Source organism: Microtus oregoni, unplaced genomic scaffold (assembly GCF_018167655.1).
Source record: "Microtus oregoni isolate MIOR12 unplaced genomic scaffold, Mior012 000004F_ref0000308, whole genome shotgun sequence".
Lineage (NCBI taxonomy): Eukaryota > Metazoa > Chordata > Mammalia > Rodentia > Cricetidae > Microtus > Microtus oregoni.
The window spans coordinates 9,103,425-9,117,494 of record NW_024543063.1 but is presented as its reverse complement, the minus strand read 5'-3'; the positions used below and the strand labels follow the sequence as shown (position 1 = coordinate 9,117,494).

At 49.3% G+C, this 14,070-nt stretch overlaps 1 protein-coding gene across 1 annotated transcript in view; it reads right to left on the bottom strand.

Moving 5' to 3' along the window:
* The window catches only part of Ngef (neuronal guanine nucleotide exchange factor), a 93,094-nt gene extending 79,085 nt beyond the window's left edge, over positions 1-14,009 (bottom strand). The window contains exon 1 of the mRNA XM_041650713.1: positions 13,860-14,009. The gene's annotated coding sequence lies outside the window, so the exon portion shown is untranslated. The remainder of the gene's footprint in view (positions 1-13,859) is intronic.
* Between the last annotated feature and the right edge of the window lie 61 nt (positions 14,010-14,070).

The window sequence follows — 14,070 nt, the reverse complement described above, 5'->3', positions numbered from 1 at the left end:
CCAGACCCAGATTCCAAAGGAGTTCAGGATTGCTGTTCCCAGCATCCCCACCCTCAAGGATAACAACCGCCTCCAGCAAGGATCTCTGTGTGTTGGGGGACTTCTGTGAGGTGCTCCTGAAATTTGGCAGCTTTTCTCAGAACTGCCTGATTGTAGTTGGTTCTCAGCCTCTGACGGTGGCCCTCACCTGGGTGCCCTCAGAATCCCCTGGAGAGTTAACGCATGCGTTTTGACTCAGGGGGACTGGTCTGGAGTCCCAGAGTATGCATGTCTGAGAAGCCCTCAGGGGGCAGATCTTCCTGGAATATCTCTTTCTGTCTGGAAAAGCAGCCTATCTTTTTTCCCCCAATGTGCCTCCATCAGTAAGGCAGGAGAGTAAGGTAGAAAGTGAGGTCTCAGGGATCTTTAAAAATTTGTGTATGAAACAATAAAAAAAAAATGGTAAAGAAGAAGGCTGAAAGACGTATACAGCGGCCCACTGACTCCAACCCCTGGCATGGATACAGGGGCACTCCCATGTCCCAAGGTGGCCGTGGCTCATTATGATATAAAACGTGTATCCCTGATGGAGAGTCACCATGCTGTTCTAGTTGATTTCCGTTGCTGCGACACTTAAAGCAACATGGAGGAGGAAAGGGCTTATGTGACTCGCAATCCCAGGTCGCCATGGAGGCAGAAACTTAAAGGTAGGCCCACTAGCTAGTCTATACTACATGACCTCTGGCCAAGGAACTCACTCCACAGCCAATGAAGATCAGTAGGAGCTGTGGGGGATGCTGCTTGCTAGCTGGCTTGCAGGCTAATTCTTTCCTACTTCAGGACCACCTGCCTAGGGATTGATGCCACCCATAGTGGGCTGAGCCTCCTACATCAATTAACCATCCAGCCGATCCCCCCTAGACATGCTTACGGGCCCATCGGCTCTATGCAGTTCCTCAGTGGAGTCTCCCTTCCCGGCTAAGTCTACGTTGTATCAAGTTGACTGGTAAAGCTCCCCAGGATAGATGCTGAAGAATCACAATGTGAGAAGATGTATATAGCACTACGCCCAATAGAACGTGCTCCAAGAAGCTCATGATGTACAGATGAGAGAGAAAAAAAGTTGACACTCTTTCCCCTATCATTTGTGTATTAGAACCAGTTGAGTTGTCTAGGTTTGTACTCCACCAGTTTCATCATTTATAAAGTATCCTTTCAAAACAAAACCAAAACTATCTGTTTCTGTCGCAACTGTGTTTCTCTGATCATTTTTTTTATTCAAGGACGGCAAACCTGGAGTCCCACTGAAGGTAACCTCCGGACCCTGCTATTAACCAAGTAGTATCTCTGGACCAGGAGAAGACTAGACCAGTATCCTGAGGTGACAATGGCCTTTGCACTTGGATTAGGAAAGCTTGACTTCACTGTGCCCTGTGATATGGGGCACCGGGCCTCCTGGCTTATCGCTAGTCCCTTCTGGAGCATGCAAACTTATGGTAGGGATTTCCTCAGACCTATGGGATTTCTAGACCAAGGCCAGAAGGTTCCAGGGTCCTGTCACACACAGCAAATATTGACCCTTCCTCCCCCTACCCATGATATTGTCACCAACTTGGAGGACAGTGCCAGCATGGTCGGAAGACACAAGAACCCTCTGGACAGAAAGCACCGAGACACGGATTCCATAATCTTCCCATCCTAGTGAGGGAAATCAATGCTGACTAGATGCTGAACTGTCCCTTGAAGGCCCTTGCTTCTCACTCCCACCTGAGATTGGAGAGTGTGGCAGGGACCGTAACAGGTTTTCTCTCTGAGATGCTCAGTGACTTGCCTAAGATCATACAGCTGGGAAGAGGGTGAGGCAGAATTAGAATTCAGGTCCCAGGGTAACGGAGTGGCTACCAGCCACACAGGAGAGGGAGGGGGCTCTACCAGCCGTGGAAGCCTAGTCGCCCTTGCTAAAGAGCAAAGGTCAGGGCCATGACGACCACCAGAGAGCTGAGCATCCTCTCTTTAACGACCCCTCTTCCCACATAGTGCAGCCCTCCATGCAGGAAGCCCTGGACAGTTCACGGAATTGGAGTTCAAGGCAGGTGCAGATGCCCCCCTCAAGTGTGTCTGTGGATGCCCCCTCTTTCCCACGTTTAATGAGCGCTGGGTCAGGCTGATTGTCTCCTGCGAGTTCTTCTGTAGCCCAGAGGGTGTGGGGTGAGTGGGCCCATCTTCCCTTGGTATCTAATTGCCCTGAGACTGGGGAAGGGGAGAAAAGGTGGTCCTCTCAACATACCTGGCAGGACTTGGGGACAGGTCTCCGTGGGTGGTTAACACCCGTGAGGTATCATCAGGGTGACGCTTCCTACCTAGCTCAGACATGGTGTTCAGCATGGGTCCCTCCCTCTGAGCACCAGTATCCCCCAATGAGACTGGCCTGTCTTTTTTTTAGCTGCCAGCAGAAAGGGATTTCCTGGGCTCCTCATTTTCCCAAATATGAACATGCCCCACCCCAGCCTCTTTTCCTTCTGGAAGCTTCTGTCTGTGCAGTGACAGGCCAAGGATTAAGAGAGATGGTGGTGCCTCTTTTGTCAAATGGACAAGGCTTAGGCAAATCTCCTAGGCTGCTCCTTTATGTTCCCGGCTGAACAAATGGTCCATTTACATAAATTACTTTTATTTCTCTGTGTGGAAAGAGTCAAAGATTGTGAAATATATATATATAAAATGGGCAAAGGTTGCTTGAAAAATAAATAGAAGGATTAGAGGCTTTCCATTTGTACCGGAGTGAAATGTGTTCGCTGTCTCGGCATTGGCTGATGGCTAGACTGAGAGCCAGTCCCCTGTGGATGTGCTGGAGACGACAGCTCCTCTCAGCTGGAGACATAGGGCGAGGAAAGAACCCAGCCTTCTCTCTGGTTTTGTTCCTTTGCTTTTATCACGGTTAATTTTTGAGATAAGGTCTGACACCGCAGCCCAGGCTTGTTTAGAACTCACTGCATATCCTACACTGGCCTCAGGTTCATGGCAATCCTCCCACAGTCCTGAGATTAAAGCATGAGCCAGCATTCCTATCAACCTGTTTTCTCAGAGCAAAGCTGTGGGGTTAGCTGGAGGAGGCAGCTCAAGCCTTTAATCCTGGCACTCAAGAGGCAGAGGCAGGCAGATCGCTGAGAGTTTGAGGCCAGCCTGGTCTACAGAGCCAGTTCCAGGCTAGCTAGAGATACATAGTGAGACCCCTCCCCTCCTCCCCCCCCCAAAAAGCCACGGGGAAGCAGTGTTTGCTTGGTCTCTTCTATTCGTTGTCACCCTTAGTCAGGGTGTGATTCATGGGAGGAGTGACCTGGGTACAAGGATCGGGCTTCAGAGCCAGACACCTCAGGCCCCAGCCCTTGGCAAGTGACACACCCACGCGTGGGCCAAAGAGTGGAGAGCTGAGCTGAGTCTGGTTTGTAAAGCACAGAGGAAACAGACACTGTGGGTGGATGATGGCCTTCCCGGGGCCAAACAGGAACGCATTTGGAAACCTCCTCCCTCTACTGAGTCTATGTGGCTTTCTGAGAGGGGCAGTTTGCTGGTCCGAGTGTCGTGACTCAACCACTGGTGCACATTCCACAGCATTCACAGAGGCCTGACGATAGCGGGCTCCATACTGATGTCAGTCTGCCAGGACTGCCACAGCAAAATGCACAGAGACTATGACTTAAAAAAAATTCTAGCTTCCCAGCTCTGAAGGCTCCACGTGTGAGGTCAGGAGGCCAGCACAGTGGGGCTCTAGAGAGTGCCAGTCCCTGGCTTGCAGATGTCCCTTTCTGTCTGTGTCCTCTCCCGGCCTTCGCTCTGTGTGTGCATCCCTCAGTGTGTGTGCTTGGTGGGGGTGGGGCTTTCCCCTCCCTTCTTTGGAGAGGGATGTTCTGAGCCTGGACGCCCACTGTCCTCACCTCACCTCACACTAAGTAGCCTCCAGAGCCCTTTCTTCATGACCATCTCACTCCGAGTCTGGCCTTCAGCAGAGGAATTTCAGGGAGACAAATGTTGGGACTGTAACCATTGTTGTAATCTGCTGGTCTGGTTTGTTACCTGGGTACCCTGTCTGTAGGAGACAAGCTCTGCCCACTCCTCCTCCCCAGTTCTCTCTCTCTCTCTCTCTCTCTCTCTCTCTCTCTTTCTTCTTCTTCTGGAGAGGCAGCTTCTGCCTCTCTCTCTTCTCCCCCTCCTTCTTCCATGTTCCCTTCTCTCCTTCCCTTCCCCCTCCATAACCCACTAAATAAACTCTATACCCCAGCTCTCTCTGCATGGCATACCTGTCTGTCTCCTACCCGCCGTGGTCTCTCAACTGCCAAAGGGACCTGCTAAGGCCTGGGGTGGCCTGCCGCTGCCACTTGTGGGATGCCTCCCCTCATGGGACTGGCCTCGAGTGTCACCGTGTTTATAAATGATAACCGTTTGGAAAAGGGATGAGGTAAATGATTGACAGTCAGGAATGTGAAAAGAAAAGGGAAGAAACGCAATGACAGGAACACAGAAGAGCTTTTCAAAGCAGAGTCAGTCAGGAGATTGTCCTCAAGCAGGGCCCCACAAAATCCCAGCTCTGGCCCCCTCCATCTGTGAGTCAGCACCTGGTATATCTACACTGGATAAACACACTATGCCCCAAGGCTCGATGTGCAGACCCGAGTTTGTGGACTCTGGATCTGTGGGCATGTCCATCCTGTTCATGCCTTCTCTTCTATGTCTTCTATTGGCCGTGCAACCGTTATTCCCTCTCGAAATTCAAAGTCCACTTTCCCCTGCTGTTCTCAGGTTTTTTTTTGCACCTGGGTCTCTAAACTGTAATCCCCCCCCCCTTTTAAAGTATGTGTACCTCCAAAGTCAGCACCTGAATCAATTTTCCTAAAGCCACAAATCAACTCTCTTTTCTAGTGTTGGGAGTTGTTATTTTATTGGGATTCTCTAAGAGGAACAGAACCAAGGGGATTCATCCGTGTGTGTGTGTGTGTGTGTGTGTGTGTGTGTGTGTGTGTGTGTATGTGTGTGTGTGTTCTAGGTATGTATAAGAACATAATCAGAATTAAGTGAGCTGCCCGGCTTGAGCTTTAAAATAGTAACAACGGCTTTAAAATAGCAATGATGGCCAAATCCACCTGAGATGTTGAGAACCCCAGGCTTGGTTCTTGAAGCTGGGTGCCTCCATCAGTCAAAGTGATCCCAGAATAACTATCTGTCACTCTTGGGGGCTACAATAGTAGTCACCCAACTCACAAGGTGGGGTGCCTCAGTCCCAGCCTGGCAGATTTCCTTTCTCCAGCAAGTACCTTTTGCTCTGACAGTGATCATGCTGGCCCTCTCTGAGAATCCCAGCCTCTCCCTGTCCCTGCTGGTCATGGCTCAAAGACCCCTAAGAAAGTCTGAAACTGGAGGGGGTCAGGGTGTACCCAGCCTCTCACTTCTGAATCCTGCCCCACCCCTACTTCTTCCTCTTCCCATTCCCAAGCGTCCCAGCCTCTGTTCCTGGGAGGATGTTCCATTCTGACCCCTGTCTCCCCGCCTCTTCTCTTTTTTCCTGGAATCTTCACATCTGTGCATTCCTTTGAACAGGCTCCGCCCTCTCTGGAGCCTGCACCCTCCAGCCCTGTCCAGCCTTGACCAGTCCTGTCCAGTTTGTCAGCCTTGACTGGGGGCTGTTCTGAACGAGAAGTGCTCCTCAGGCAAAGGCTAGCCCTCCCTCCAAGCACGGGGCATTTTCTTCCAGATGCCCTGAAGAAAGCTCCTCAGGGCTGATAGCCAACAAAACAGTATATGCTGGGGACCCAGTCCACACAGAGACCTTCAGAATAAAATACATTGTGTCATGATTCTGCTGACAGTTTGGACATGGTACACTTGTGAGTATGGGTCTGTATAGGCTAGAGACAGCCTCAGATTTTTAACCCCAGGCCCCATTACCTTGACTTTTGAGACAGGGTCTTTCGCTGGGCTGGAACTCAGCAAGTAGCTAAGATGGCATGTTTGCCTCCGCCCATATGTTGTGCTGGCATTACAGGCCATGGCACAACATCTAGCTTTTTTGCATGGGTTTTGGGGATTGTACTTGGTTCCTTATGCTTGTGCAAGAAACACTGTACTACCTCAGAGCTCCCTCCTTCCTGCCACACCTTTTTCTGGCTCTCACTGTTGTTTTGGTGTGTGTGCTTGTTTGAGATAGGATCTTGCTACGAATAGTCCTGCCTGGCCTGGAACTTGCTACATAGCCCAGGCTGGCCTTCTACTTATAGAGATCCCTCTGTTTCTGCTTCTGCCTCCCAAGTTCTGGAATTACGAGTTTAAACCTCCATCCTCGTGATGTTTAAAATGCTTTTTCTAGGCCCTGCCTGGTCCTTCTTTCTCCTTTCCTCCCCCCCCCCCTCCTTTTCTCCCATTAGTTATGCTGCCAAAGGGAAGTCCCTTTCCTGCAATCAGAGCCTCTCACTTCATGCTGCATATGCGGGAGTCAGTGCCCACCTGTGACAGCATGGGGTACCTGGTCCCCAGCCTGGACTTCTGCTCCTTGCTCAGCCCTACCTTGTAAAGCCACCTGCTCCTAGCACAAGGCTGCTACTGCCTTGCCCCTTCCATGTATCTCTCTAACCCAGAGATTTTTCTTCAAACCTCCACCTCTCCCTGCTCAAACAAGTGTATTAAATATCTTCTAAGCAGACAGGGTCCATGGGGTAATGACGCAGGCTCAGATCTGCACCAGGCCAGGACCCATCACCAAGACAGTGCTGGCTGGCCAAAGATTGTTTCTGTGCACTCAGGCCTCTGCCCCACAGATACAGAGCCGACACTTCGTGACACCAGGTCCTATCCTTGATCATTTACTCAGAGGTCTGGAAAGGGCATTTCCAGCTTCTGTCATTTAAAGACGAAGAGGCAGAGACCATACCAGCCTACCCAGGTAAGGTACAACTTTTTCTTAGGGGTCCCAAGCATCTGTCTGGTCACAGATTCCCTCCCCCTTCCTCTCTATTAGCAGAGCAGGGGTGCACAGACTGTCACCTCTTTGCCAAGACAGACATCACTACTCGATCATAGTGCTCCTTCCTTTAAACTTAGATGGGACCTTTTTGTCCTGAACAGATCCTCTGGGCGTCAGCATGGATCAGAGCCACCGTGTGATGGATCCCATTTGCCATTCTGGAAGCCTGGCCGGAAGCCGATGAGCATTTGAGCTGCAGGAGCCTTGCACTGGGCTTCCTCATCCACCCCCTAGGATGATGAACCTACCAGCCTGGCCTGAAACATTAACCCTTTATCTCCAATTCCCCATCTTACTCTCTGAGTGACCCTAGACTCGTATGTCCTGCTTTTGCTCTCATGGCAACTCCTCAGATGCCTCTCTCATCCGTGTGAGGGGAGAGCATTCATGGGGCTTCCATATGACTCAAAAGCATGGGTCTATAGCTCCAGCAGAAAGCAGCCACACCCCAGTCCCATCCTCTGGGTCCTCAGCTGGAAGATGAGGGCCTCTTGACTTCATATCTGCCCCTCTCTAACTTGCTGTGTTCCTGAGATTTCTGTGGTGACACAACCAAAGAGATCCACATTCTCAGGCCTCCCAGAGTCTGGGACTGTGGTAGAGACACTCCCGGCAGGTTCCAGTGCAGGAGGCAGGTCTCAGGTATAAGCTTTGGGTGGTAGAGAGTTCAACAAAAATAGCAGGTATAATTGATTCAGCATGTATTAAATGAAGTTAAACATAGATATCTGTAGAAGCATGAATAATTTGGGATGTTTGATGCAAACAATCTATATTACAGCTTGTTTTTGACTGTTAGTGATGTGGTTTTCTACCAAACTGAGATATCACAAAGGGTCGTCCATTCTTTCTAAACGTGTATTTAGAAAATGGATTTAAAAAAGTTCTAGTTTCTCCTAGTGTAGTCTTACTGATACTAATACAGTACACATCCTGGACCCAAGACCAGTGGTTATATAAGTTTATGTGGCAAAGGGACTCCACAGCTGTGACAAAGCTAAGACCTTGAGACAGGGAAGAGACACGGGACCTGATGTAATCATGGCGGACTTAGACGCCAAAGGTGAAATAGTAGGAACAAGGCTGGGGCGCTGTGCTTCCGTTATTGAAGATGGGGGAAAGCCAGAAATCAGAGTCTCGTGAAGGACCATCTCTGAAGAGGCCTTGGTTTAAGCCCAGAGAAACCCAATTTGAGCTTTTGTCTTTCAGAGAGGTGAGATGACACCCCTAATACAGTACACTTCTGTGTTTTAAAACCACTAATTTGTGTCAATTGTTTGCAGCGACGACAGAAAGTTAATACTCGCATCCTCCCGATGGAGCATGACATCCACGAGGTTTGTCACCACCCAACTCCCCCAAATCCCTTCCAGTTGGCATTCACCAAGCATTTTTGTTTTAATTGAACCACCAGGATTTAGCTAGAAAAAAATATCAACTACCTTCATTTATCAGAAGCTATTCATTGCTGGAAGGAAGCAATCATTGGCTCCAATATGCTGATCCACCAGCAAGAGTTGGGGACACATAGGCTCCTGGCACCATGGAAAGAAGTGGGCTCCTACTTAGCCAAACTCACAAGCTTGAAGCATCTTGGCGAACCCTTCAAAGACAGCCAGTTCTCTTTAAATACTTTTTTAGAGCTACTTATTTTTAATATACATATATACACACATATGCACACATACACACACAGACAGGAACAGAGAACTTCCACTTGCATGGAGATGCACACACACACCCGTCTCTGAACAATAGAGTCAGTTTCTCCTCCCCACAAAAGCTATCAAACTTAGATCCTATTCAACCGTGCTCCAGTTCTGCCTTGGCACAAGGCTAGGGAGTACATTCAGCCTAGACTATTTGTGGGTACATGCACAGTGATACAAACGTTGTCCTCTGAGTGAACTTTTAGGGAGAATCCCCTATTTATCATCTTATGCATAGTTTGGCACGCATGTGATTAAAATCAGATGCGTTATGGAAAGGGACAAGCACTGTGAACAGAGACTTAGCTAATCCAATCCTGTCAATCAAAACGGAGAAACATCTGTATTACACGCTGGTAGCCAAATTCCTCCCTGTCTTGAACTTCATAAAAGGAAGCCTTAAACACTAACCGGGGCTTTTGAGTGCTCTTTCACGTGGGGGGGCCACTATCATTCTAAACAATGTATTCAGCCTGGATTGCTTGTGGGGCCCACTATCATTCTAAACAATGTATTCAGCCTGGATTGTTTCTTGGTTTTGAATAAATTTTCCTTGTTACCTTTGAAAATTCTTGTGTGCCTTTAATTCATTCTTTAAAAATACATCAAAACCTTGGAAGCACCTGACTCGGATCCCAGCCCCAACAACAATTCTATATAGTACAGTTGTTATAACTCTCCTTGTTCTGCTTCCCCAGTTTTTAAAGAAAGGACATGGACACTAAAAAATGCTAAGAGACTCATTCATGGCCACCCAGGAAGTAAAAGGGGCTGATGTTCAAATCAAGGCTGCCTGACTGATGCAAAGTTGCCCAGAGCCTGACTTCTCAACTGTTTCTTGCCGCCTTTAATTTAAAACAGCCACCAAGAGCACCCAGCCTTTCAAAATGGTGGCGAGGAGTTGGCTGTCTCTCTGTTGGTAGAGAGCTTTCCCAGCATTCCTGAAGCCCTGAGTTAATTCCTAGTGCAGAATAAAGCAGATATTGAGTTATGGTGGGGCAGTCCTGTAATCCCAGCCCTCCAGAGGTGGAAACGGGGATCAGAAGTTCAAGGTCATTCTCTGGTATATAGTCAGTTCAGAGTTAGCCTGGGATACATGAGACCTTGTCTCCAAAAAGGAAGAAAAAAATGTTGGAGAGCTCAGAGAGGGACAGAGACGGGCACCGAACCCCAGGTTTATAGGTCGGCTTGATCCTCCACAGCTGGTGCTGCCAGGCAACCCAGTGATCTGTTCCTACTCAAGCTGGTTGTGGGGGCACAGATCCAGCAGGCACAGGTCAGGGGGACAAGCAGCACAAATTAGCATCCTGAGAGGGCCCAGGACTAGAGAACCAGGAATAGAGCCTGACCCTGCAGGACACCAAGCCTGCTGTTTATCTTACGAGATTCTGGCTAACCTCCGGTATGCCTTCCTTTTGTCAATTTCTAAGACATTGTCTCCAACAAACACGTGTTTCCCAAAGACAACCTGGGTGGATCTAATTTTTATGAGTCTCAACACAGCTTCTTTTGGGTCCCTACACTTCAAATTCTTCATTCCCCTAGCTCAGCTAGCAGCCTAAGATGACCGAGTGCAGAGATGTTGCTTTAGACTCACAGCCTGCTCCAAAGAGGCCAGAGGCCCATGGGGAGCTACAGGCAACTATGCTGGTAGTTTCCAACACGAGAAAGGCTTGTCCCTGGGCCAGACACCCTTTTAAATCCAAAAGCAAAGGATCTGAGAATCACTGTAAGGGTCAAAGCCGACTTCCTAAAAAGGAACTCTGCAGAAAAGAAGGCTTCGGTCCAATGTCCTAGGATCCACCCAGGAACGCTTCTTTGAAAACATGGCTTTATAAATGCCCACACTTCCCTGAGAGGGTTTCCAACTAGAGGATGTCCAGGATAAAATAAGATCCTTGTACTGAGGTTCAAAAACTGGCAACGATTAAAGGATGTTTGCCCAACTTGTGGGGATCTGTTTGGATACAGGAATGTGAGGTCGCTCAGGGAGGGAATCAGATTTTTCGACTACTTATCAGGACAACAGAAAAGGAGGAAGATGTAGCCTGGGTCCTGAGAGGAGGGCAGGAAGTTGGAAGAGCACCCAGTGTTTCTCTTCTTTCCCTTTTGAGTCAGGGAGGCAGGCTCACTAACTGGCTGAGGGAGTGTCCCTCGGAGGCTTGCTATCATGATAGGCCAAAAGTCTCAAGAAAGGTGGCTTTCGATTATATGTGAGATTAGGTGATACTATGCAAGTCAGCTGCTGGAGACCAACTCTTTCGACTTCAGATGGGACCTGGGGAAGGATCCTTACACTCAATGTGGCCTTCCTTCCTCACCCTCTCTGGCCCTTGACCCAGAGTTCCCAAACTCCTCTTTTCCCTTTCTAGGTACCATCCAGGTGACTGGTTCTGGAGCCTCTGTCAGGAGACACCCTCATGAGATAAGGAGCCAGCAAATCCTTTGTAAGCTCTTTAAGAGTCTAGACGATGACTAACCCAAGCTTCAGTCCATAGAAGACCACATGACTGATGGGTGCCTTTCCCACCAAAGATAAAGGTGACAAAGGCAGAGCCAGCCTGCTGTGTCTACAAGTGAAGGGTGTATCTCCTGGGAGGCATGTTGTCTCCATGTATGGAGCCCCCACCTCTGAGTCATGACTCCATGGATGAGAACACTCCTCCATCTTGCACCTGCTTCAGCAATTCTATTCACACAACATTCTTTAGGCAGGCTTCTGCTTCCCCCCAGGAGCTTTCTAGTCTACTTAATTAACACCTCAAGTCCTCATCCTAGGGTGAGCACAGGAAGTTACTGCTTTATTTGCAAGTTCCTACAGCCAAGCCACCAGGTATTTTCCCAGCAGACACTCACTTCAGGACATTCTGGGAAATGCTTGTCATTAATATTCAAACTCACTGTGGTGTCCCTGAAAGAAAGGCCACAGGGACTGCTGTAGCTATCCATAGGAAACAGGTTGGGCTGGGTGTCTCCTGGGGCATTTTCTCTGCTCTAGAAGTTGAGCTTCTGTCCATGGTCTTTCTTCTCCCAAAGGAGACAAAGTGAGCAAAGCCAAGAACAGAGAAGAACTTATCCAGGGCCTGGGACTGCTCTGCACAGACACATCCTCCCAGGGCCACAAGCAAGGGCCCTAGAGAGACACCCCAGTTGGCTTGGCCCAAACCTCTCTCAGCCTTGTGACCCAGAGGCAGTGCCTAGGGTGAAGCCACATCCTTTGCTCTCCTCAAGGAGGGGCTTCCAGCTGACCTTTGGGTTGGGGCCCAGAACTCTTTGCTCTGCCACCCTGATGGACACTGTCATCTCACCTGTATCCCCAGCCCCATCTCCAAGCCTCATAAGTACAGGTGTTCAATTCCTTGATAAGGGAATAAAGGAATGGAGGTGGTGCTGGAGTGTAACTTCAGAGTACTGGAGCAGATGTGTACATGTGTGTGTGTGTGTGTGTGTGTGTGTGTGCATGTGTGTGTGCGCACACGTGTGCATGCATGTGTGTGCATGTGCGTGTGTGCGTGTGTGCATGTGCATGCGTGTATGTGTGTGCGTGCATGTGTATGTGCATGTGTATGTGTGTATCAAGGTCTCACTAGATAGCCCAGGCTGGCCTTGATCTATCTTTTCATTTCAGCTTCCTCAGAGGTGCCCACAAACCACCTCTCCCTGTCACACTGAATTCCTTACTGGGCAGGGGTGGTAGAGGAAAGGACACAGGTCCCAGGAGAAAGAATGTCTGTGTAGGGCTAGCAGGCTCACTCCCTTCTTGGGACAAGCAGTGACTCCTGTGTCTGGTGGAGTCATCAAACAATGGTGGATCTGGCTACTCTGGAACTCTTGGACAGTCACAAGTCTTGGCTGGGTGGGTTGTCCACTGGTGTGAGAGTGGCAGGCTGGGGCCAGAGCCTCCATGGGCTAAGTAAAGTTGAGATCCTCTGGCTTTCCTACTTTCCTATGGGGTACACCTCTCTCTCTCTCTCTCTCTCTCTCTCTCTCTCTCTCTCTCTCTCCTGGGAATGACATCCATGGAAATCTGAGTGGACTGGGAGTAGAGTTGACGAAGGTGGCCTATGGCTCATCTTCATGGCCCAGGATGCCGAAGTCTCCCAAGAGACACTGGTTTCTACTTTTCAAGGCTAAGTAACATCAAATGTGAGCCAGCATGAGGAAGGGGACATCTAATTGGAAAACCAGAGATGGCTGGGGTGTGTGTGAGAGAAAGAGAGACAAGGAAACACAGCAAGGGACCCCAACCAGAGCCTTAGTGTCCTCTCATTAAGACAACCATTCAAGGCAGCTCATCTCTAGCTGAGGCGGCAGAAAAGATAAAGCTACAGGAATTGCAAGTTCAGCTCCCTGCAGCTGAGGGCTGTGTGAATATTCCAAATATTGACAGGAAATGAAAACCTTGTATTGTTACATCCAAGAAAACCTTCCCCAACTGAACCACATCATATTTTGACCTCATGCCCACTAAACACAGAGGCCCGTAAGATTCTAAGGATAGAGAGAGAGAGCAGGAGCAGTCAGTGGAACAGCGACACAGGGATGGTGACTTGATAGCTGTGACCTCTCTTCCCCTGGGGCACTCGGGGACCCTGAGGTTTGAGGTAGCAACGCACAGAAATCACAGCACTTCTCAGTCTACATTTACGTTTACCACCAGGGTGTGTACAATAGAGAGCGCCCTATCCCCGGAAGGTTCCTCACCTGATACTGCCTCTCTGAGATTCTGGCTCAATTTTTAACATAAAGCCCTGCATGTGCCTAGCACCCGGGGCCCTGGGAGTTTTTTATCGAGACCTTTTCTGTATACTGTATTGTCTCCCCAAAGCCAGAAGTAGAGGAGCTGAAAGGAATCATCACCCCCCGATTCACGGATGTTTAAACACACTGGGAAGGGAAGGTGAGATAGTCAGGATGGGCTGGGATCTCACAGGTGGCGCCAGGACCTCAGAGGGACTCTGGGACATCACAGGCATATCTTGGAACCTTGTAAGGATAACCAGATTCTCCCACTGAGTGTCTGGCTGCTTTTTCCCTCATGGTTCTTTCTCAATCAATGCTTATAGCACTCTCTCCACTTCTGACCCAGCAGTGACCTCCAGTTTACATCTTCTTTAGTCTCATTTCATTAAAATACACACACACACACACATTTTGCTCACCTGCCAGCCAGAAGAAGTTTCCAGGTGTTGCGTTCCCTCGTTAGCTCTTGGGTTTCTTCTTTTCCCATCCACCATCCTGCCCAGACACCTCAGAGCAATCCTGTATGTCTCCAGCAAAGTGCATATGCTCCTGACCTGCCCCTGAGAACTGCCCGGAAAAGCCTCCCTGAGAAGCATGCCTGACCTTCAGACCCGCCTCAACCGTAGCTGG